This window comes from Podarcis gaigeae, assembly GCF_964106915.1.
Source record: "Podarcis gaigeae genome assembly, chromosome: 1".
Taxonomy (NCBI): Eukaryota; Metazoa; Chordata; class Lepidosauria; order Squamata; family Lacertidae; genus Podarcis; species Podarcis gaigeae.
Genome location: NC_139678.1, coordinates 23,917,200 through 23,940,943, shown reverse-complemented (window position 1 = coordinate 23,940,943; position 23,744 = coordinate 23,917,200). Strand labels below are relative to the sequence as shown.

At 44.3% G+C, this 23,744-nt stretch overlaps 1 protein-coding gene and 1 long non-coding RNA gene across 3 annotated transcripts in view; one reads left to right on the top strand and one right to left on the bottom strand.

Moving 5' to 3' along the window:
- The window catches only part of FOXN3 (forkhead box N3), a 193,323-nt gene that overhangs the window by 154,589 nt on the left and 14,990 nt on the right, over nucleotides 1-23,744 (bottom strand). Inside the window, exon 1 of one of the 2 annotated variants that reach the window (XM_083735607.1) lies at nucleotides 5,632-6,813. The exons of the other annotated variant lie outside the window; for it this stretch is intronic. The gene's annotated coding sequence lies outside the window, so the exon portion shown is untranslated. Of the gene's footprint in view, nucleotides 1-5,631; nucleotides 6,814-23,744 lie in introns of those variants that run through there. 2 annotated transcript variants of the gene reach the window in all.
- LOC310844846 lies at nucleotides 3,371-23,184 on the top strand. The gene is made up of 3 exons (XR_014564357.1): nucleotides 3,371-4,222; nucleotides 18,409-18,570; nucleotides 22,758-23,184. It is a non-coding gene; the product is annotated as an uncharacterized lncRNA (long non-coding RNA).

Here is a 23,744-nt window from a genome sequence, read left to right as displayed (position 1 = left end):
GCTCCTGCCCACCTAGCAGTTTGAAAGCACGTCAAGTGCAAGTAGATAAATAGGTACAGCTCCAGCGGGAAGGTAAACGGTGTTCCCGTACGCTGCTCTGGTTCGCCAGAAGCGGCTTAGTCATGCTGGCCACATGACCCGGAAGCTGTCTGCGGACAAACGCCAGCTCCTTCGGCCTATAGAGCGAGATGAGCGTGCAACCCCAGAGTCGTCCGCGACTGGACCTAACGATCAGGGGTCCCTTTACCTTTACCACTAGTGTAGCCGACCTCCTCAATTGAAATCCCCCTCCCCATCACCCACAGTCCTCTCACACACCCTGAAAATCTGTTCCAGGAAGGCAGAGGACCCTCTGGAGCAGATTTTAAGAGTGCAGAGGGAGAGAAGAAGAAGAAGTCCTGTTCCTCGTGTGTGTGTTGGATACAACCCAATGTGTTACGATTTTTTTACCAGCCCTTTGCTGTAACATCACAGGGTGGGCTACCACACTGTGAAACTTCAGTTATAAAACCATTTGTTATCTGAAGAATAGGACGGTTAAAGCAATTGCAAAGGTAATCCCATGCACTGTTAAAGGGAGATAATCCCACAGGCAGGAAGAATATATTTTCATACTCCATAGACATCAGCAGAGGAGAAGAATGTTACTCCCCCTCTGGAGCTCACTGTGTCCTAACGGAATAATCAGCAAGAGACAGAAAATACTGCTTACCTGTATAAAGCACTTGGATGTTCCCCAATGTCTTTTCCTGCAGCATGCCCAGTAGTGTGAAAACTGATAATAAATATCTGTAAATTGACCTGAAGAATCCATTTCCAGTCATTCAGGAAACTCATACAAACCAGACGCAGACTAATTTATTGACAGAAAGCTCGTTTCTGAATAACTTTCTGGACAGATTAGTATGTAATCAAGGTTATACAGTCACCCTACTGCTTCCCGTTAAGGACCATTCAAGTTATCACTTACACTTAAGCTATGATACAGGGAAATCTACAGAGATCTGAATTTACTGAGAAAATGAGCATCACAGCAAATATTTTAACAAGTATACATGAGGTCAACAACAATCGGAGTAAATTATACGTCTGCGGCTTGTGTGCATTTTTTTTAAAAGAAAAATGATTTTCACGTAACAAAATGTGCTGTAAAGTGTTTTTGTATAAAACAGTCACCTTATAATAACTTGCTCTGATGGATGTTGCTATTCTAGTTACACGCACTTCCCAACTTATAATGAAAGCTGTATACTTTGCCCTAAAATTATATACTTCTAGTTCACTGTCAGTAAACATTACAGACCTAATCAAGAATATATTGATTCATGAATGGGGGAGAAAAAACACACAAGTGGCTGCAGGATGGAAAGGGCAAGGAAAGAAAAGGAAGGCATAAAAAGATAAAAAGAAACCCAACCCCCCAAAAACCCAAAGCCACAGCAAAATGATTTAAGTTTATTGTCAAAATACAAAAGTTTGCCTACATACAGATTTAGCCCAGAACCCGATAAAGAACTGGGGTGTTTTGTTTTTGTTTTAATTTTTGTTTTAATAACCTGGGACATCGTTCTGAAGGGACATTATTTAAGAACATAGGAAGCTGCCTTATATTGAGTCAGTCCATTGGTCCATCTAGCTTAATAGTGTCTACACTGACTGGCAGTGGCTCTCCAGGATTTCAGACAAAGATGTCTCCCAGCCCTAACTGGAGATGAAGTTGAGACCTTCTGCTTTCAAAGCAGATGCTCTACCAGTGAGCGGCAGAGATTTCCCCAAATTTGATTCAGGTAAACTGATAAGCAAGATGAAGCTTTTGACAACATATTCAGCATCAAGTACTGTACAGGTCACTTGAAAGTCGCGTACATTTAACTTGTGAGCATTTGTGAGCATCCGAAGAGACGGATACCACTAAACAACAAGAAGTGTGCCTCTGGCCAATCAACTGTTTCTGATGAACTGCTGGCAAATATATTTTGAAGTGCCACTAATATGGATTAAAACTCTACAGACAAGGTGGTTTCCCCCCTTAGATTAGGAACATCTCTGCAGTATTCAGGTTATAAAATAAATTGGTGGCAGTAGGTTGGTTTGTTTTTTTAAGTTTGAGAACTTTAGTCCAGATCACAAAGTTCATACCAGGCTTTTTCCATGGTTAACTTGTGTTTAATTTATAATCTTAATACTAATGGGAGAATTAGCCCAGTTATAGTTCCCATGTAGATAAATCCTTAAGCTATAAAGGTCACAAAATACCACTTCCTTATAGTTTCTACAGTTTTAATTCTTAAGTGGTCACTCCTTAATTGGTACAGATAGCTTCAGCAGTCTGTTGAATTCAACAACCACCCCATCCATCATTACATAAAGAATCTCTGCAGCTAGCCTTTTATGCTTTATTGGTTAGTTATATCAGAGTGACATTCAAATGCAGAATAAAACACAATATAGTCATACCTTGGGTTGAAGTAGCTTCGGGTTGAGCATTTTCGGGTTGTGCTCCGCAGCGACCCGGAAGTAACGGAACATGTTACTTCTGGGTTTCGCAGCTTGCGCATGTACAGACGCTCAAAATGACACGCGCAGAAGTGGGTTGCGTTTGCTTCAGGATGCGAACAGGGCTCCGGAACAGATCCTGTTCGCGTCCAGAGGTACCACTGTAAATAATTTTAAAACAACCAGTAGCAATTAAGAAACTTGATTTATACTATAAAAACCAAGTAACAAAATTAGAGGCCAATATTAAAGGGCTGTTGGTAAAAACTGCAATTGTCATGGTCTAGCTGGATGCACTATTGAAAGCCAGTGTGGTGTAGTGGTTTGAGGATTGGACTAGTACCATGAGAGGTCCGGAGGGTGGCAACACGAGAACGGGCCTTTTCTGTGATGGCTCCCTTTTTGTGAGATGCTCTCCCCAGGGAGGTCTGGCAGGCGCCTCCATTATACACCTTTAGGCGCCAGGTGAAAATAATTCCTCTTCAACTAAGCCTTTGGCTGACTGACATCTGATGCCTCTTTATGTTGTTATATTAATCTGGTTATTTGCATGCTTCCTGGTGTACAAAATAATTCTTGGATCAAGTGATGATCGGAGATGAAACATCTAAACAGATATGCTCATTAAGCTTGCCCCTCTTCACACTCTTCCACATGCAAACAATCCAACAGCAAACTTCGAAGCAAATTATTTTTCACTCCTAGACTAAAACAGCTGTCTGAGGTTTGAGGTTGAAAGCTTGTTAAAGATACAGGAACAGAAGTATTAACAATAGCACACGTAGGTTAACAGGGGAAGTTTTGAATAAGTTGTAAAAGTATGTTTAATTACTGTTGAAAATGATATGTTAAAAAAAAAACTAATAAAAAATTATATTTTAAAAAGGAGGGGGGGGGTGTTTTTCACATCACTTCCTCTCCACACCAGGAAAGCTTCCCTTGCTAAACTTTTGCAGGCAGCAGGGAAGAGTTAGCAAAAAGAAAAATGGCAACCTCAGTCCGATTACTTCTTTTTCGCTACCATATTTGCGTCACAGAGAGTAAAGCGATCTCTCTTGACAAGCAAGGCCTACAACAAAACGTTGCAGTTCTGGAGCATTCTCGTTCAGGCTTCCAAGCCACCTAGCCAGGCCCTTTTTCAGGAGACTTCACCCCACTCCTTAGAATAGCTCATTCGGGAGAGCATGAGACTCTTATTCTCAGGCTCATGGCTTCTAGCCCCACATTTTTCTGAAGATTCCTGTATTTCAGGGGGTTCCAACCTTGGTGTCATTCCAACTCTACATTTCCATGATACTCCTCCTTTGTTTTCGGTTTCTCCCCACATCCAAACAGTATTGTGTGGCCTCTGAGCATCCTCAGTCCTAGATGGGCTGCTTTGGAGTCTCCTCATAAAAACACCAGGATTCTCCAGAACTGCTGGTTGCATGAAAATGACGGATAACTCAGAAGGAGGACAGCAGAGTCTACAATAAGAGGACCCAGGAGCCATATAATGCAAGCACCAGCTCTCCGCTGAAGAAACGCCCGAAGCCTGAGAGTTACCGGACCAGCGCTGGGCAACAGAATGGGGGGTTTGAATAGGACACAAAAGAAAACCCCACGCTGAAAAGAGGCAGCCTAGCCTGCTACAAGCAAGCCAACTGCCAAACTGTCATTTTGCCATGCGGCTGAACAGAAGGGCCCATGTAATGACAACCACCAAACTCATTTAAACTCTGAAAAGGTGACTAATGAGCTCATTCAGGCTGCCTATAAATTATTCACCACAACACTGACCCCACTCCAGACAAACAGCAAAGTAAACTTTAAACACAGAAATCTAGCCCTCTCCCGATGAGCCAGAGTTAACGCCTGCAAAGAGTCTTACAAAAACAACAGATAGCCCGGCTCGCTCCTGCTCTTTTGTCCGGAGTCATTCTTATGTTTACACTTTAAAAAAAAAAAAAAAAAACTTTAATCAAGTTAAGGCAGACACAGCTGTTGCACATTTATTTCTCGGCCGCAGAAAGCAGGCCTTTCTCACACACGCACCCTGCTCGTCCCCCTTCTCCCTATTAGTTATTACAGGCAATCGCAAAGCACTATAAATAGCTTTAAATTATATTCTCCAGAAATTGAAGGCTGACCTTAAAACGAAACCCAGCTCTGTGGATGCAAGAAGACGGATACACACGTGATGAATGAGAAGCACTGCGACCAAAAGGAATAGACTTACAGCGACAGTCACTTTCAATTATTTCAGCTCTTGATTACTCTTTTTTTACATTTGCTTCTGCTCTGAGAAAACAGAGTTATACTAAAATGCCACCCAGGCTGGCACGGTTTGCGTGATGACTTGCACAATCCAGGGCATAGCGATAAAAAATTAAATCATATTTTAATTTATTTTGAAAAACAAATCCTGCATTCTTTTTTTCCCTCTGGCCCAGATAATAAATGTAGCAACAGCCTTTCCTGTCCCTTCCCCCTCCGAGGCCTTTACATTAATAAGAGCAATTTTCATCCACTTGTTTAACTCAAAGGCAGTGTTTGTGCAGTTAGCATCCTGAAACGTAGTAGTCGATATTAGAGCACTTGCTGCAGACGTAAGCCATTTGCTTAAATGGGACTTTACCCAACTTCGCACGTCGGTTTCCAAGCCCCTTTTGCTAGTTCAGGCAAGCTGCTCACGCAGCTTTAGAAACTGCAGTTAAACCTTGGGCAAGTCAGCCTTGGACGAAGTGTGCAAAAGTTAAAAATGAAACTAACTGAAGGCCAAATTCCACCCTCCAATAAGTCAGCGCCTCTCCCCTCCGTGAAGCCAATGGGACTTGCATACAGACTGAATGTCAGATGATACTTGGAGAATAAGAAATAACTAGGCAAAAGCAAAAGAGGCAGTCTCTGGAGCAAGTTTTAGAAGTACTGCAGGAATATCCAGCTTGCAAGAGGTTTTACGCAACACACATAAACTAACGAGTAAGCATGCAAAGGGAAGCAGAGAAGTTTAACATTTGCACTTCATAAAGGTCCACACACACAACTAACACCCGGATTCAGACATTATTGGGGGGGGGGAATAGTGGCAATGCTTGTTCCTCTTAGGCACATTGCTGCATTATTCTTTAAATTTTAAAAGGCACGATCACCTACCAGGAACTGCCACACTGAGCTTGTAATAATATGGCTCCTTCCATCCACTTCTTGGACTGGAGCATAAAATAACACTTTGGAATTCCCATTGTTCCCATTTGTAGAAAGGGAGAAAAGCAGCTGAGTTTGAAAGAGTGTGAACGAGAGAGAATCAAGACAACAGTAACAAAGTATTTTGCAATCTTTGTGTACCAGCACAAGTCTTAACTCCTCTGAAGCCCTATGCCTGACAAGATTCTTGTATCTCCCATCTAGCTGAAGGGTGTTGGCAAAATCCTGCTTTGAAACTGTGTCACATGCCCTCATTCAACAACCTGTCTGACCAGCAGAGTTCAGCTCCTAGTTCATTTGGTGGCAAATGGAGAAGCTTTAAGTTCTAAGTCTTTCCACAGCAGCCCTGTGATTTAAAAACAAGCACGTGCGCGTGCACACACACACACAAAGCCAGGACAACAGAGTTTTTAAAAGCAACCTCTGTGGAACTTGAGTTGTGAAAGGAAATACGCTTCATAAAGAGCTGAAAGGCTGATAAAATTGTGATATACAATAGGGTCCTAACAGCTATAAAAACGAAAGAACAAATTCAAGTTAAATAGACGCCGCAATCCTGTATAAGCCCATTTGGAAATAAGTGCCATTTTACAAAGTGGAAATTGCTTCTCATAGTCAGTAGGCATATCTAGGGTTGCACTGCATACCTTAAAAAAAGATCATTCACTACAGAAAAACACTACTTTTCCAGTCTCTCCTTCTGATGATCGGGCTGCCAACTTTTAATTGCTCCTGCTCCTGTGCCTTCAACACCATTGAATTAAAGGCAAATCTTTCCCCATTACATTGGTTGGAAAGAGGTGTTTCTGTCCCACTTTTACCAAGTTGAAGGGGGTTTGATCACTCTTTGGGATGCATAAATTCTTCCCATTTCTGGTATGCAGGTTTTGAATGACTTCAAAAACCCACAGAACCCGTTTGACCAAAGCCGAAAACGGGACAAAAGAAATGTATCCCCACAAAGGACTCTGAATTGACTTTCAGCTCTCTTAAACATCACCTCCTGCCTCCAGACTTCAGTTCTACTCTGGGGAAAGTTTCAGCTTCTTAACTTCTGCATGTCAGGCTACTAAATCTCAAATGTTCCTGCAAATATTTATACTGAGGCATAAACCTCAACTTTTCAAGATAGCAACATTAATTATCTCAGTGTCAAGTCTCTGGAATTGCCATCCACAAAACATTTTGCATTGCCACAAGTTGAATCTGGGAAGGGTGCCATTCGTCAAACCAATCTCCATCACAACAACACAGCAGGAATCCAAAACTGACGTTTAATATGTTCCCTAGCTAGGGTTGCCAGCCTTTTTGTCTGGCACGATTCCTGCAAGAGCCCTACTGAACCAGACTAAAGGCCCGTTACCTCTAGCATCCTCTTCTCACAGTGGCATCGTACTTTAAAGACATGCTTAACAGCTCCAAATTAAGTAGATGAGCATGTAGTTTGGGGGGAAGTGTCTCTGGTCAAACCTTTGCTTGCTGTGGGGTTATTAAAGGTGCCAGGGTTATGTCACAAAAGCAGCTGGGAACCCGGTCAAGGACAGAAATGCAGTACCAAGTAGATAACCCAGGTTAAATGTAAATGTATAACATCAGCACTTACTACCATGCTATAAGTAGGCTAATCCATATACCTTGTGGGTCTGGATGTGGAACCCAGACCCAGCATTCAACTTTACAGGTGATGTTTTATATGCATAAGTGGAAATTTAGTTCAGAAGGAATGCTTCCCTGTAAAGATAAAGGTAAATAAAGTTTCCAAGGGGAAACTTAGGCCTCTCAAACTGTTAAGGACCCAACTGACCCAATTCCATTAGTTAGCCATCAGTTTCCAGGCTCAGTTCAAAGTGCTGGTTCTGATCTTTAAAGCCTGGATCGCTCAGTAACCACCGCATGTCCACAAGCTATTACAGTAGCACATCAGCTTACGTTACTGTCGGGTAAAGTAAACTTCGCATTGCAAAAGCGGCAACCCCAGAAGTGTTTCACCCCACGTGCAGAAGCGCTCTACCGTGACGCATGCATGCGCGGAAGCGGTCCCTCCGGTTGTGGAAACCTCAGGATCTGACCAGAGCTCCGGAACGGATCCCGTCCACAACCGGAGGTACCACTGTGTTATGAAAGGCAGCTTGCAATACTATATACTATATCAGCAGTATTCAAAAGATTCCCATTTAGAGACAAAAATGTAGTCTTCATGCCCCATGTGTGCAGTTTGGGTTTCGTGCTTGAATATTTTTGAGCTAATAGCTCTATGCTGTTGAGGGCCTGGATAGCTCAGTTGGCTACAGTGTTTCCCAACCTTGTGCCTCCAGATGTTTTTGGCCTACAACTCCCATCATCCCTAGCTAGCAAGACCAGTGGTCAGGGATGATGGGAGTTGTAGGCCAAAAACATCTGGAGGCACAAGGTTGGGAAACACTGGGCTAGAGCATGGTGCTGGTAACACCAAGGTTGCAGGTTCAATCCCCATATGGGACAGCTGCATATTCCTGCATTGCTGGGGGTTGGACAGGGGTCAGCAAACTTTTTCAGCAGGGGGCCGGTCCACTGTCCCTCAGACCTTGTGAGGGGGCCGGACTATATTTTGAAAAAAACAAATGAACGAATTCCTATGCTGCACAAATAACCCAGAGATGCATTTTAAATAAAAGCACACATTCTACTCATGTAAAAACACCAGGCAGGCCCCACAAATAACCCAGAGATCCATTTTAAATAAAAGGACACATTCTACTCATGTAAAAACATGCTGATTCCCAGACCGTCCGTGGGCCAGATTGAGAAGGCAATTGGGCTGCATTCGGCCCCCGGGCCTTAGTTTGCCTACCCATGGACTAGACGATCCTCAGCGTCCTTCCAATTCTACAATTCTATGCTTCTGTGTGTTTCAGTCAGCTTATCTGTTCTCTGCTTGAGTTTTTAATTGCTTGGGTTGATTTGAAATCTCTGTTCTTGGGTGGATGGTCCTGATCAGGGAGGGAGGGGCGGCTGGTGTTTGGCCCTTTCTGGTTTGTAATCTGCATAATTTCTAGGACTTTCCCAAGAACCAATGTCCTGTTTTTAAGCAAATCTGTTGAAAACCAGAGAAGGTGACGTAAGGTAGCTCAGGATCAAATTTGGCATGACATGGATGATCTGACTTGAAGTCATCCTGTTTCTTGCCAAAGGAAAAAGTCACATCTTGTTTGGGCCCCTACTGGTTGAGAGCGATGATAGACAGGCAGCAGTCTTCCTCAGCCTGGCGCCCTCCATTTATTCTTGGACTACAGTTCCCACCTGCCCAGCCAGCATCATGAAAAGGAAAGCTGAAAAAGAGTAATTAAATGCGCATTTGTGTGGCTTCTGGTGGTTCTCTGATGGTTCTTTCTCGACATACCACAGTTACACTTTTGGTTTCTCTCTTTGCAGATATGAAGGCACGCAGAGCAACTGTTTTTAAATAATGACCTGACTATGGAACAATTTGCATATCAGAAGAGATGATAAACATTGTATTCTTTAGTATGGGCATGAAAGCACAAAAGGCAATAAAACAGATGTATAAAATCATGATTACTTTAGGGGAAATCAATAGGGATCTTGACTATGCCTTTTGTCGTTAATCATTAATGGCGGTCCTTTGATGCAATTGAGAGACAACAAGTTTAAAGCAAACAAAAGGATTTTAGTTTATTAAGGATATATTTCTTCCGCAAAAGGATGAACATCCAGTGAACAGTTGAAGCATGAAAGGATCGGGGGAATTTCAATATTTTGCAGTGGAAACAAGAAATGACCACACCCAATTTGCTTATATCAATCCATTTAATTGTATGCACCCTAAAAGTAGCTTCTTGCCTTGCACTGAGGACAAATTGAGAAATCATAGAAGCAAACAAACAGCCAACCAGGGGGCAACACCATTGCTCTAGGGTGCCATGGAGACTAATTGCGCAAGCAGATTGCAAGGGAAGACTCCAACAAATCTGAATAACTCATTCATGAAACTGACTAGCCCAGTTCAGTTGCTATTCACTGTTCTAAACCACAGGGAGAGCCTATGCACAAAGTAGGCTTCCCCGATACAACTTCTCAATCAATCATTGAAATGGCCAGGTGGGGAAAGTCCTGCAAGGCAGGGAGCATGTATGCTAGGACTCACAGCCAAGATGGTTCCCAGTGCAAAGTGGGTGGGGCCAGGAGGGGACGCAAAGGTAGGGACAGAGCCGTTGGGAAAATAGCAACTGAGTGGAGTGTTTCCGTCTTTCTCCATTCTTGGCATGTGCTTCACACTTACAAACCTATCCCTGCAGATTACCCATTACTGCAATTACAATAATAGAATTTACAGACTGCGATTGACCCATTGGATGTTGTTGACGCTGTTTTTCTGCAGGAATAAAAAGAAGAAGAAGAAGAGTTTGGATTTGATATCCCGCCTTTCACTCCCCTTCAGGAGTCTCAAAGCGGCTAACAATCTCCTTTCCCTTCCTCCCCCACAACAAACACTCTGTGAGGTGAGTGGGGCTGAGAGACTTCAGAGAAGTGTGACTGGCCCAAGGTCACCCAGCAGCTGCATGTGGAGGAGCGGAGACGCGAACCCGGTTCCCCAGATTACGTGACTACCGCTCTTAACCACTACACCACACTGGATACACACACACACAAGCACTCCCAGCTTAGCTCTCATACACAGCCATCCCCATAAGCTCACAGACATCGCCCCTCTCACACAAATCCCCAAAGAAGCAGAGACAGCTCTTCAACCCACACAAATGTGTTCATACAGTATATAAAGAGGAGCTAGTCCACCTTGCTGGTGGGGATATGCTGCTTTGTTAATGCCTCCAAGACAAGACAGGAGGATTGGAGTACTTGCTATTAAAAAGAATATAGACATGAGAACGTAAGAAAAGCCTGTTGGATCAGGCCATAGGCCCACCTAGACCAACAACCTGTTTTCACAGTGGCCTGTCAGATGTCCATGTTGTTGTTGTTGTTTAGTCGTTTAGTCGTGTCCAACTCTTCGTGACCCCATGGACCAGAGCACGCCAGGCACTCCTGTCTTCCACTGCCTCCCGCAGTTTGGTCAAACTCATGTTTGTAACTTCAAGAACACTGTCCAACCATCTCGTCCTCTGTCGTCCCCTTCTCCTTGTGCCCTCAATCTTTCCCAGCACCAGGGTCATTTCAGGGAGTCTTCTCTTCCCATCAGGTGGCCAAAGTATTGGAGCCTCAGCTTCAGGATCTGTCCTTCCAGTGAGCACTCAGGGCTGATTTCCTTCAGAATGGATAGGTTTGATCTTCTTGCAGTCCATGGGATTCTCAAGAGTCTCCTCCAGCACCATAATTCAAAAGCATCAATTCTTCGGCGATCAGCCTTCTTTATGGTCCAGCTCTCACTTCCATACATCACTACTGGGAAAACCATAGCTTTAACTATACAGACCTTTGTTGGCAAAGTGATGTCTCTGCTTTTTAAAGATGTCCATAGGAAGCCTAAAAGCAGGACCTGAGTGCCACAAGTGATGCCAACACAGTGAGCACTATCAAAAAAATTGAGGAACAATGAAATTCCCGTGAGTTATGGCCATCTTTGGTTATGAAATGTATTCCAGAGGACAAAGGCAGGTGGGTATTCATGCGGCTTCAGAATTGAACCCTAGCGAGTAAAGCTGATCCAGTAAATGTAAAGAGAGCTCTGCTGGATCAGGCCAGAGGCCACCTAGTCCAGCAACATCCTGTTTTGATAGTGGCCAACCAGCTGCCCATGGGAAGCTTGCCAGCAGGACCTGAGTGTAACAGCTGCCTTCTTTACTAGCAATTGGTATTCAGAGGCCGAAAGCCAAGGAATATTCTCACTACAATGAAAAGGAGAAAGTGTAGTAAGGACACCCCTCTTTATAATGATCAGAGATGGGACCAGACCCTGCTCAAAAACTTTCCAGGGGGGAAACTGTAGCCAGAAGCAATTTGCTTTTATTTTCCAAGTCATAGACACATTTCACATAAGCATCTTTTTCCAAACCAGTAAGAATGTTGGGGTTTCACAGCCTGCTGTGCTGCCTGAAATGGCCTTCTCAGCCTCTTATCACATACAATGTTATTCCCATCCTTATCATCAACCCAGGTGCCAAAGACTCGGGGTCAGTGTCACTTTGCTTCAGCAGAAACTACAAGTGGCTTGCACAGAGCCAGACGTTTCCATTGCTGTTGCCCATTTTAGTGGCTGCTCTGCTGTTTGGCAAACCCAAGGGCTGTGTTTCCCAAACTTGGGTCTCTAGCTGTTTTGGGGCTACAATTCCCATCATCCCTGACCACTGGGAGTTGTAATAAAAAAACAGCTGGAGGCCCAAGTTTGGGAAACAGCCCTACAGGGTCAGCACATGAGTATTACTGACTTCAGGTCTTGGCTGTGGCCTTTCTGAGGCAGTTTGTTGAGAAACCAAGCATGCTAAGACTGCAATTCAACCCCCTTTTGAGCCAGCTAGGGTGGAGGCATTGGACTGAATAGGGCTGTCCTTCCACCCAGTCCACCCTGTGAAGAAATGCCAGTGTCACCCCCCAGGCATGGAGCTCCCCCTTTCACCTGACAAACATGTCATGCTGCCAACAGAATCCTTGCCAGCCCCCAGAACACCTGAGCGTTCCACCTGGGCAGGGTTTCGACTGCAGTGTAAACTCGATGAATTTCGGGTTAGACACAGCAGAGCTCTTCCTACATTATTCTTAAACTCCTGTTTGTTGTGAGAATAAGGGAGATGCATATATAAATATTCAACAGCAGGCAATAGGATATCCTCCAAGATGCATCCATCAACCCATTCCTGAGTGTTTGGAGAGACTGAGTTTCTCTTTCATGCTTTGTAAGGTCTCTTCAAGAAACACTAGTTGAAGAGCATAAGGGGAGCTCTGTTGGGTCAGACCAAAGGCCTAATCTAGACCACTGCTCTCATAGTGGCCAACCAGATGGCTAAGGGAAGCCCACAATTAGGACATGAGCACAACAGTATTTGCCCACTCAGGACCCCCAGAAACTGGTAGATATTGTCTCAGTTACTGGACATAGTACACAGTCATCATGAACAGCTGCCATTTTAAATACCACAAGTATACCTGCCGCCATCAAAGGTTTGATTGTAGCTTTATTTGGAGTGAGGTTCAGGGCCAGTAAATGTAAAGAGAGCTCTGCTGGATCAGGCCAGAGGCCACCTAGTCCAGCAACATCCTGTTTTGATAGTGGCCAACCAGCTGCCCATGGGAAGCTTGCCAGCAGGACCTGAGTGTAACAGCTGCCTCCTTTACTAGCAATTGGTATTCAGAGGCTGAAAGCCAAGGAATATTCTCACTACAATGAAAAGGAGAAAGTGTAGTAAGGACACCCCTCTTTATAATGATCAGAGATGGGACCAGACCCTGCTCAAAAACTTTCCAGGGGGGAAACTGTAGCCAGAAGCAATTTGCTTTTATTTTCCAAGTCATAGACACATTTCACATAAGCATCTTTTTCCAAACCAGTAAGAATGTTAGGGTTTCACAGCCTGCTGTGCTGCCTGAAATGGCCTTCTCAGCCTCTTATCACATACGATGTTATTCCCATCCTTATCATCAACCCAGGTGCCAAAGACTCGGGGTCAGTGTCACTTTGCTTCAGCAGAAACTACAAGTGGCTTGCACAGAGCCAGACGTTTCCATTGCTGTTGCCCATTTTAGTGGCATATCCAGCGCTGTGGTGCAAAGCTCCCTCTGACCCCCCCCCCGCCCATTTCCCAGAGTTTTTTAGGGAGGACGGTGCTGCTGGAGGAGGCGGGCAGAGGCTGGAGGGCGGCTCCTCCAGCGGGGAAGAGGTGGAGACTGGACGCGGCGTCTCCCAGTTCAGCTGGCCGCTTCGTGACATGGTGGCCACGGCAGATGGAGGCTCCGGGCGTGGCGCTGCTTCGGCGCGGCATGGCAGAGGCGGGCGAGGGAGCGAGCTGATGCCTCTTCCCTGCGCCCTCCAGAACTTGGCGCCCTGGCGTCCCGCGCCACTAGCATCTATGGGTAAGACACTCCTGGTGAGGTTCCATCTTTTGACTGCTGTCCATATTTCACAACAATTTATACGGTCCCAATTTTGTCACGCGAAGAAGGAAAACAATTCTACACGTGGAATTTTTCAGATGGAAACTCCAAATGAGGTAGAACCTAGAATTCCTCTCAAGTGCATTAGCTAAGTGGCAAGTCTAATCTTCATCCTTTGAAAAGGCAAGAGTTCAGGGAGGAAGATTACATTTTATAGGTCTCTTGTAAAAGGCACACAGTTTTGGCTCCATTATTATTATTACATCTCTTCCCCACCACCACCCCCGTGCACCCCCTGCCGCCGCTTTTGCCCCCCGGCTTTCTTGCTCTGCTTCTGAAGAGAAATGCTCACTTCCTATTAAAATGCTGCTTAATATTATTCAAGCTTAAATGGGTCGTACTTAAGGAGAATAAAGCTGCAGAGGAACTTGGTTCAGACCAAGGAACCAGCAGCTGCCAGGGGTGCCTAGTCACACACCTTGCCTAATGTGACTTTTATGTATTATGCAGGTACCGTGTGTGTGTGTGTGTGTGTGTGTGTGTGTGTTGAGGAATTGCCCCAATCCAGCAAGGGAGCTCCATGCATATGTAATGACTGAAGCAGCGTAATGTACCGTAATCCTTTGTTGAAATAACAGAGTATTAGAGACCTGCAATCTAAACCAGCAACGTAAGTCTCTAGATTAATCTGGTCCTGACAACACAGTCACAAGCCAAGCCAAAGGAACTTTAGCTGACCTCAACGAACATGGAATAGCACCACCTAGTGGTTGGAGGTGTTGCTATGTAATCATTACAGTATCTACTGTACATTGTAAACTTTATGAGTGTGCCCACTGATATGGGTGGGGGTTTGTTCCCTCATCTGGGGCCAATTGTCCCTTGCATTACCTTTAACCAGAGCTTTATTCGGACCAGTTAGATCTTTCTGGCTGGTATCCTCAGACTGGCCACAATTTCCCCCAGAGAGTGTTCTGAGGGTATATTGTGCTGCACAATCTGACCTCTTCATGTCAGTCAAGCATGATAATAAGTCCTAATGTCACCTTTGACTAGACATACTGACCGAATGCATGGACAGGGCAGAAGATCAGGCAGCTGGCTTGCCTACAATCTCCACAGAACCGGCTGAAGGCGAAAAGGGCTATACACACGCACACTAGCGTTCCTAATCAAATGTGCAACCCCAGTGACAGGGTCAGTCCAAAAATGCACCACGGTACTCAGGCAGAGGATTGCACCTCCATTTTCTGTCCATGGGCATCATGGCTGATCAGCGGTTGCTCACCAGCTGCTTAACTGTGACAGTGGCTCCACCTGCCACTACCATGGGCTGTGTCCCACCCATCACCCATCCAGCTGTGGACATATACAGTCGTACCTTGGATCCTGACCACCTTGCGAGTCGAACGTTTTGACTCCCAAATGCCGCAAACCCGGAAGTGAGTGTTCTGGTTTGCAAAATTTCTTTGGAACCCAAATGTCCAACGTGGCTTCTGCAGCTTCCGATTGGCTGCAGGAGCTGCTTCCTGCAGCCAATCAGAAGCCACGCCTTAGTTTCCGAACGAAATCGAATGGACTTCCGGAACGGATTCCATTCAACTTCTGAGGTATGACTGTATCACAAATCAGTTCTGATCTCAAATCTATAAAATATCTCCCTAGCACATGACCACCTTATAAGTATTTAAACATATATTGTAGCATAGATGCAAATCCCTATTAAAAAAGACAAACATTATTTTGGACATTTTTTAAAAAGTAATTTATTGATTTTTCATGAAAGCATTTTCACAACAGAAAAGGAACATTATGACAATAAGAACATTTCTTCCCACCAAAGACTTACAAGTGTGAGACAGTTTTAATATAATCCACCACGCATTATTAAAATAAATGTCTTCATTTTCTAAAGTGATTTTGTACTTCTCGGTACTTAGACCTCTCTTATTTTATCAGCTTTGTAACTTGGAAAGGGAGCGAAGTTTTTTTTATTCTTCTTCTTAGGTTTTCATGTAACATTTGCCCGCTTTCACATGGCTGCCGCGCCCCAACTTCTGCATGTAGTTCTGCCGCGCCCCAACTTCTGCAGGGTTGTATGTAAGCACTGTCTCTATAATTTTCAGCATCCTGAAAAGGGTAGACTACCACCTTAAATGAAATGAATCAGAACAATATGAAAAGCTAAACTTTCATTCAAAATTTTCCTCCCATTTTTTTCCTGGTGACTATTAATGCATCTTATAACGATGATTCCCTTGAGAGGAAAAACAAACAAAGCTGCAGTCTTGCTACTGGAAGACGGGAGTTAATTTGACACAGTTGCCATGGCTAAATAAAGCCGGACTACTGGATGATGTCAAAAGAATCTACAATGTGTTGCCGCAGCAGATTCAAAATGGGCTCCCATATGAATATTGTTTGCCACTTTTCACACACAAACACACTTTAGTAAATAGCACAGGCCTTGAGTTTCTAAGAGCTGAGCATTTTCAATTTTCAATGGTAACTAAGGGCTTGGGGCACTGTGTACTTTGCAGAATGAGGCCTAAGCACACGGCTTCAATTAAGGCATGGATAATGTATCTCCTGATGCATTTTGTTAACAAGTGCAGATTAACTTCAATTATTCATAGTAATGCTTCACACAGAACTAGTTAATGTGGTTTAGGATATTCTGCAACGGTGATAAAAGTCTTACATCTAAAAAAACGAGAAGATTAATCATGAATGCTGCCAACCATTCGGCTGGGGTGGCCCCAGCTGACCCTATTTACTAAAAACAGTCTCTGCTTCTGATCAGTGTTTTGGGTCTCTCACTCCTCAGGATTTAGGCTTTAGCAGTCCCATGGAGGGGGGCAAGGGAAGATCCATCTTGTCTGCAATGTACATATGTGAGAATGCCTGGGCATTAAGAGTGAAGCACCACCAGACAATGCACAGCCTGTTATTTCACAGGCTGCAGCTGCAGAGGTGTTAAGCAGGCAGCCCTATGTACTCCTTTACGTAGGAATGTCCTGCATTTGTTGGACTCTCCAAGGACAGCCCTCTATTTTAAGGCAGGCTGTCTGATCCAAGTCCAATTTTTGAAGGGAAGACCAGGGACCTTGAAGTGGCCCACCAACAGTACTCACAAAACAGGGTGAGCAGGTACACAGGTTGGCTCGCTATGGTGAGTTGTTTTGCCCTTCTATTTAAATTACAGTACTTCTTTCTAAGTGTGCATCTTTCTTCTTCTTCTTCTTCTTCTTCTTCTTCTTCTTCTTCTTCTTCTTCTTCAGTGGTCACTTGTAGCGAGTAAGATTGTCTTCCATAATAAACACGTTTTGAACAATGAGTCCGTAAGTGACTGTGGAGGCCAATTCTGGATCCTCACATCCTTCCACAGAATCCATCCTAAATATCTTCACAGAAGCTTACGAAAAGCTTGACCTATCACTCAACATCCAAAAAACCGAAATACTGCACCGACAAGTACAAAATAACCCCTCTGCAGCGCCACAAATCCAACTCAGTGGTGTAACGTTGGAAAATGTCTATCACTTCTCATGCCTGGGCAGTTATCTTTCCACAAGGGCTGACAGTGATGCCGAAATCCAGCATCGCCTGTGCATCTATATCCATAACTCAGCATATGTAAATTTTATGCAAACCTATGGCTTTTTTTTTTTTAAGCAATGCCACCCTAGGGCTAATATATTGTAGGACGGTTATCTTTTTTTAGTATATCTCTGTTAAACGTTTTTGATTCCTTCTTTTTATTACTGGAAATTGGGGAGGGGGCATTTGAGAGGTGTGGGGAGGGTATTTGGACAAGCGACAGCAGCAGAGCTTTTCCTTTTCTTTTTGAAAACATAGTCTGACGGCTGTCACAAACAGTCTTATGGCCTTTCTTAAACAGCCCAGCCAATCCAATGTTCTCACATAGTGCCTTGTACAATTCTATGATTCCAACCATAGATCCATCTGGTGTGGGAAATGTTTTGGCTTTCATATTAGCTTGTGGGTTTTTTTTTTGTGTGTGTGTGTGGTTGTGTGTAACCTACAGCCAACAATCCACACAGTCTTCTCATAGTCAAAATGAGGTACAGCACCCCACCCTCCTCAATTCCTTTATCACTCCATCAGTGAATGAAAAAGATTGTAATCATGATCAATGTAGGGCAGGGAAAAAATCATAGCAATTCTGCAATTATTTCCCTTCTTGTTCCTGCATGGTAATCTCGTTGCGTAAAGCGAGAGCTTTCGTGAAATCCCCGAGCCTTGACTAACACTTGATATTGTCAAACAAGCATATTTTGTTTCTCCTTAGTGCACTTTAGGACGGCCGTGTATTTTTTGTTGAATCATGCAACCAGTTTGCACAGATTTTTGATGAATGAGTGAGTAGCACATCCGTAGGCGCTGACATCTCACTCAAAACTGTCATGAGCTATAAACATACAGAAAAGATACTTTAACCTCACTGGACAGTTGCGCATAAACACAGCGATGTTCTGGTGCTGTGCCAAATCTATAACTGTAACTTGTTTGGGGAATGTGAAACGAAGTTTTAGCATTTATCTGGAACCAATTCTAGTGTTCTCAGATCTATATTATAAAAAAACTCAATCACCAAACCCTTTCCCTTAATGAAAACAAAGAATAACATTCACTCCAGCTTTGCCTTTTCCATTTTTCAAGCTTGGATATCACTGAGCATGTTTAATCGTATCAGTACCGTACAGCAACAATCTGAAAAGGTCAAAACAAAATGGGAAGAGCCAACACTATCCTTGGTCCAAATCGCTCATCGTAAGTCCTGTTGCACCAAAGACAGATCTGGCCTGAAAGCTTTCTATTAAGGTAAGTGGAAAAAGAAGTGTACTTGTTGTCTTAACTTTACTTTTCAATTGATCGGTTCTGCTCTGCGTGCTTGACTGCAATCAATGGGAATTTATCTATTAGCACAAGTTAGAGCAGGAAAGAGCTAAACAACATAACCAGAAAGTTCAGATATTACATATCTTCTGAAGTAAGAAAAATAAAAGCTTATGTTCATATCTGTTTCAAGTAGCTATCAAATATAGCCATTGTGGTGACCTACATATACATTGCTGGATTACAACTCCCATAATCTCTGACAACTGGCTATCTGGCTAGAGCTGATGGGAGTTGTAGTCTGACAGCATTTAGAGAGCTGGCTATCCCAGTTTTGAAGGACTTGGAATAAGGAGCAGCAAGACTCGGGCTCCCTCCTCCTCTTCTCATAGTTGAAAAGGTCCACTTTTAGATGGTATGGGAAGAAAAGCAGTTTTGTACAAATTACCAACCCTAGATTAAGACTCAGCAATTTGATCTTCCTACCATTAAAGTGCTTGATTTCACAACTCATTAAGCAATGTCTGTTCACCAAAGGGGGAAAAAATGCTCTGAAAACGGAAACAGTTCTCCCTTGCAACTTTCCCCAACAGTACATTGGGCAAAATATTGCAGATTCATTTACTGCTCACTAAAACTTCAGGCCCAGAACATCAGAGCCACACTCAGGGCTTTATGTGTCTCATTAGCAAGGCTTTTGTGGCAGCATCTTAGGACACTTTTGCAAGAGGTGGTTGAACAGCTCCCGGACACCAACACACAGAACAGGCATACAATATAGTCCTCAGCTGGTAAAAAGAACACAAGAAAAAGGGTTTTCAGGTTGTTTCATGCTGTCTGAATGGGCATTCAAATGCAATTCAATGTAAGGAAGTTTAAAGGGATGTGCATTAGATCAAAAAGTCCTGACTTCACATATGTACTTACTGGTAGTGACTAACCAAGGCAAAAGCTTGTTGAAGCTGTGGAGCTGTGAAAAGGGCGAATTGCGTATTCGGGACTATTAGGAAAGGAACTGAAAACAAAATGGCAGCTGCTCATGATTTGGAGCTTAGGATCTCCATTCAGTCAGGACTCCCACACGGCTATTTGAGGCACAGGAACTCCACACAGGGTCTTTCCCAATGTTCATACAACAGCAAAGGCAAGGGTTGCAGGAGCCGGGTTGCCCCCAAGATTGGGGGTGTGGCACACATGTGCGCTGGCGTGTGTGGCACACATGTCACACACGTGATACATGCCACAAATCTTCCAATGCGGTGCAGGCCAAACCAATGTGGCCTAGTGGAAGGCTGCGCCAGCCTGCGCAATGTTGGGAGATGCCGCTTAGGCCGGTTCAACCTTGCACCAGGCTGTGCTGGTCCCCACAGCCTAGCTGCGCCACGCAAAGCTAAGTGGTTCGACCTCCTCCGCCCCCTCAATATTTGGGGGGCTGAATCTCCTGCTAAGGAATGCTGAGGGGGCTGATGACACCTCTGCCTGCTACAGTTGGCGTGCTTGCAAGGGCACAATCCCAGGGCCAGGAGTGTAGCCATGTTCCTGCCATGGGACGTTAATGCCATACACACAAGTAATGTGTGGACAGGGCTATTGTCATTCTAGCCCCACACTGGGATAGATGGTGCAAAGGTCTGATTCAGTGTTAACCTGTTTCTCGATTTATATAGCCGGGTCAACGTTAGCTCTGGGAAAGGCCTAGAAGCTCAGAAATGGAAGGAAACAGCACCATACCATGTTGCTGCTGTTGGCTGATGTGGAAAATAAACAAGTCAGTCTAATCTCAGACATGGATTCCCATTCCCAGTCCTGCTGGCCGCGATGTTTTGCCTAATTGGATAGGTCAGGGTTTGAACATGGGAAGGACCACAGCTCAGCAGCATGCAGAAAGCCCAAGGTTCAAGCCATGGCAGCATGCTTGGGAAAGATTCCCTGCCTGAAACCCTGGAGAGCTGCTGCCAGTCAGAGCAGACAGTAATAATAATAATAATAATAATAATAATAATAATAATAATAATAAATTTTATTTATACCCCGCCCTCCCCAGCCAAGACCGGGCTCAGGGTGGCTAGCAATCAATAATAAAAACAAGTTGATTAAAATACAATTTAAAAGATTAAGATACAACATTAAAACATTAGGGTGCAATCTCTTCATAGGAGGAGAAAGGAAAAAGAAAGAGAGGGGAGGGAATCAAACTGATTCTAAGCCAAAGGCCAGGTGGAAAAACTCTGTCTTACAGGCCCTGCGGAAAGAGATCAGATCCCGCAGGGCCTTGGTCTCAAGAGACAGAGCATTCCACGAGGCCGGAGCCAGTGTTGAGAAGTCCCTGGCTCTGGTTGAGGCTAATCTAACTTCCTTAGGGCCCGGGACCACTAGGGTGTTGCTATATATGGACCTTAAGGTCATCTGTGGGGCATACCAGGAGAGGCGGTCTCGTAGGTACGAGGGTCCTAGGCCATGAAGGGCTTTAAAGATCAAAGCAGGAACCTTATATCTGACCCTGTACTCCACCGGGAGCCAGTGCAGCTGGAAAAGCCCTGGGTGAATATGCTCCCATGGCAGAGACCCCGTGAGGAGCCTCGCTGCAGCTAGATGGACCAATGAACAGGCTCAATGTAAGGCAGCTTCCTGAGCATCCAAAGCAGGGCTCTGCCACTAAGCTACAGCTCAGCCCTGGTAGTCTTATTGTTCTGTCCTTGGCTAATGGAATTCAAGTCACGTTTGCGGGCCTCCTTCCTGGAGAGAAGATGAGTCAGGCTAATCTCCTTCCCTCTCACTTTACAAGGGCCCTCAGCCGGGTGGCCCTAACATCGTCCGTTAGCGAAATTTACTTTTGGATTTTCAAAAGTCCTTCACGACCACAAGGCTATCTGGGAGGCAGGGAGCAAGCCTAATGGATCAAGCTAATCTTGAGGAAGGTCTATTAAACTTGAATTTGTCAGGTTTCATTACTTTCAATACTTATCCTCAATGACAGTAATTTCCAAGATCATTTTATTATTCGCCATATAATGAGGCCGCGCTGCCTCCAACCCTGTTTCCCCAACAACAAAGATCGCGTTTTGCTGAAGTTGTAAGTTGGCCTGGAATCCAAACAGCTGTCCCTCCAGCCCACAACCCCTGCCCACTTCCAAGCTGGATATCTACCATGAAGCGATGGCAATGGGCAAACAGGGTACATGATGCTGGGTCTCACTTAGCCAGGTTTCTGTTTGCCCCACTTGCTCCAGTGCCATGACTAGGGAGGGGGGGCATGTATGTAGGGCTGCAATGGAGGGTTCCTGGGTTTCGGAGTGATTCTGTGCCCCTAAAGAACCAGGTGCATAGCCCTGGGGTCATTTTGGGCTCACGGCTGTCCATGGAGACACAGGTTAATTCTAAATTCAAGGCAGCTGTCTACCAGCTCCATCAGTCCCTACCTGCCTGTGCTCTATCTCACCAGAGTGGTACAAGCTCTGGTTATCTCCCACTTGGACTACTGCAATGCGCTCTGTGTGGGGCTACCTTTGAAGATGACTCGGAAACTACAGCTAGGGGCAGTTGCCACGACCACATAACACTGGCCTTAAAGGGAACAAGCCTGTCTTCTCCTGCTCTAGAGGGTAGGACTCGAATCAACGGCTTCAAGAAAGGAGATTCTGACTAAACATATAGATAAACTTTCTGACAGTAAGAATTCTTCGGCAGTGGAACAGACTCCCTTGCAGGGTTGGGGACTCTCCTTCCTTGGAGGCATTTAAGCAGAGGTTGGGTGGCCATCTGTCACAGATGCTTTAGCTGAGATTCCTGCATTTCAGGGGGTTGGACTAGATGACCCTTGGGGTCTACGATTCTAAAGGATATACATTGGCTCTTAGTATGTTTCTGAGCTCAGTTCAAAGTATTGGTATTGACCTTTAAAGCCCTAAACGGCCTTGGCCTTGTATACCTGAAGGAGCAAGACACTGTATACCATTCAGCCCAGACACTGAGGTCCAGCTGGTGAGACTGATGGTCCAACAACATCTGCAGGGCCACAAACACTTTGATTTTACCATGATAACCACCAAGTGAGAGCAATTTGTTTCTCAGGAACTGATATTTGCACAGTCATTTCTTAGCTGATCCACAGCATAAAGGTGAAACACTGATTAGTGGTTGGGCAATAAACTTTAAGTCATCCTTTCCTACAGGTCCATGATGGAATTTTTATAGCTACTCATCAGTGATGCAAAATGCAAGAGTGAGAAGGTCCAAGCAAAGGAAGAACTCCAGCAAAAGAGTAAGAACATCAGCAACCCTGTAGACGTATATGTTGTTATTACCGCGCGTTTTGATAAACTTGATAAACACCCCGAGTGATGGGTACTTTGATACTATACTTTAATTATTCTTAATGTAATGCAGAATCTACTTTATCTCACTGGACTTGGAGAACTGGAACTTGTGCAAGTTTGTGCACTACAATCACATCCTTCTTGCGCTGTGTTGACCACTTTTTCAAATATCCACAATGGCCATTACTTATCCACAGCAGCTGTTCAAAATCTTGCATCAGAAAGTGATGGGCACTCCTTTGGCGGAAGTTTTCAAGCAGAGGTTGGATAGCCACCTATCAGGTGTGCTAGATGAAATTTGAGATACCTTCCAACTTCAGTATCTTTTCTCCTACTCTGACTAGCAGGTTGCAGAAGCAATAAGGGCCAAGTGCTCCTCTTGATTTTGGTGATTCTATATTAAAGGGCGCAACTCTTTCAACCTATGTGGTTGAAAACGCCTATCACACTTTTGAATACTCCTTTTTTCAGTTAATATTTTATCATGTGATTGTTTGCCTTTGGCATTCACTCATGGGTCCTTTATTTGTACAAAAGAACTGTGACCTCACATTCGGAATATGAGTGACTTTTGCCTCCCTCCCACAGAGTCTGTATGCAGATGCGACCTGCTCTTTCTTTTGTTATTTGATCCTGCTGTAGTGCTGTTTTCTGCACAAACAGTACAAAAGTGACACCTACTGACAGAAAAGAAGCATTAGCACTAGAGTTTCAATATAGCAAACCGGGGGATAGGGAGAAGCACTCACATTTTCTCAAGAGAATGATCTGTATAAATAGGAATTGGAAAAACAAAAGGAGTCCTATGTGTTCATCTTGTTATAATTTCCATAAGAAATTTGC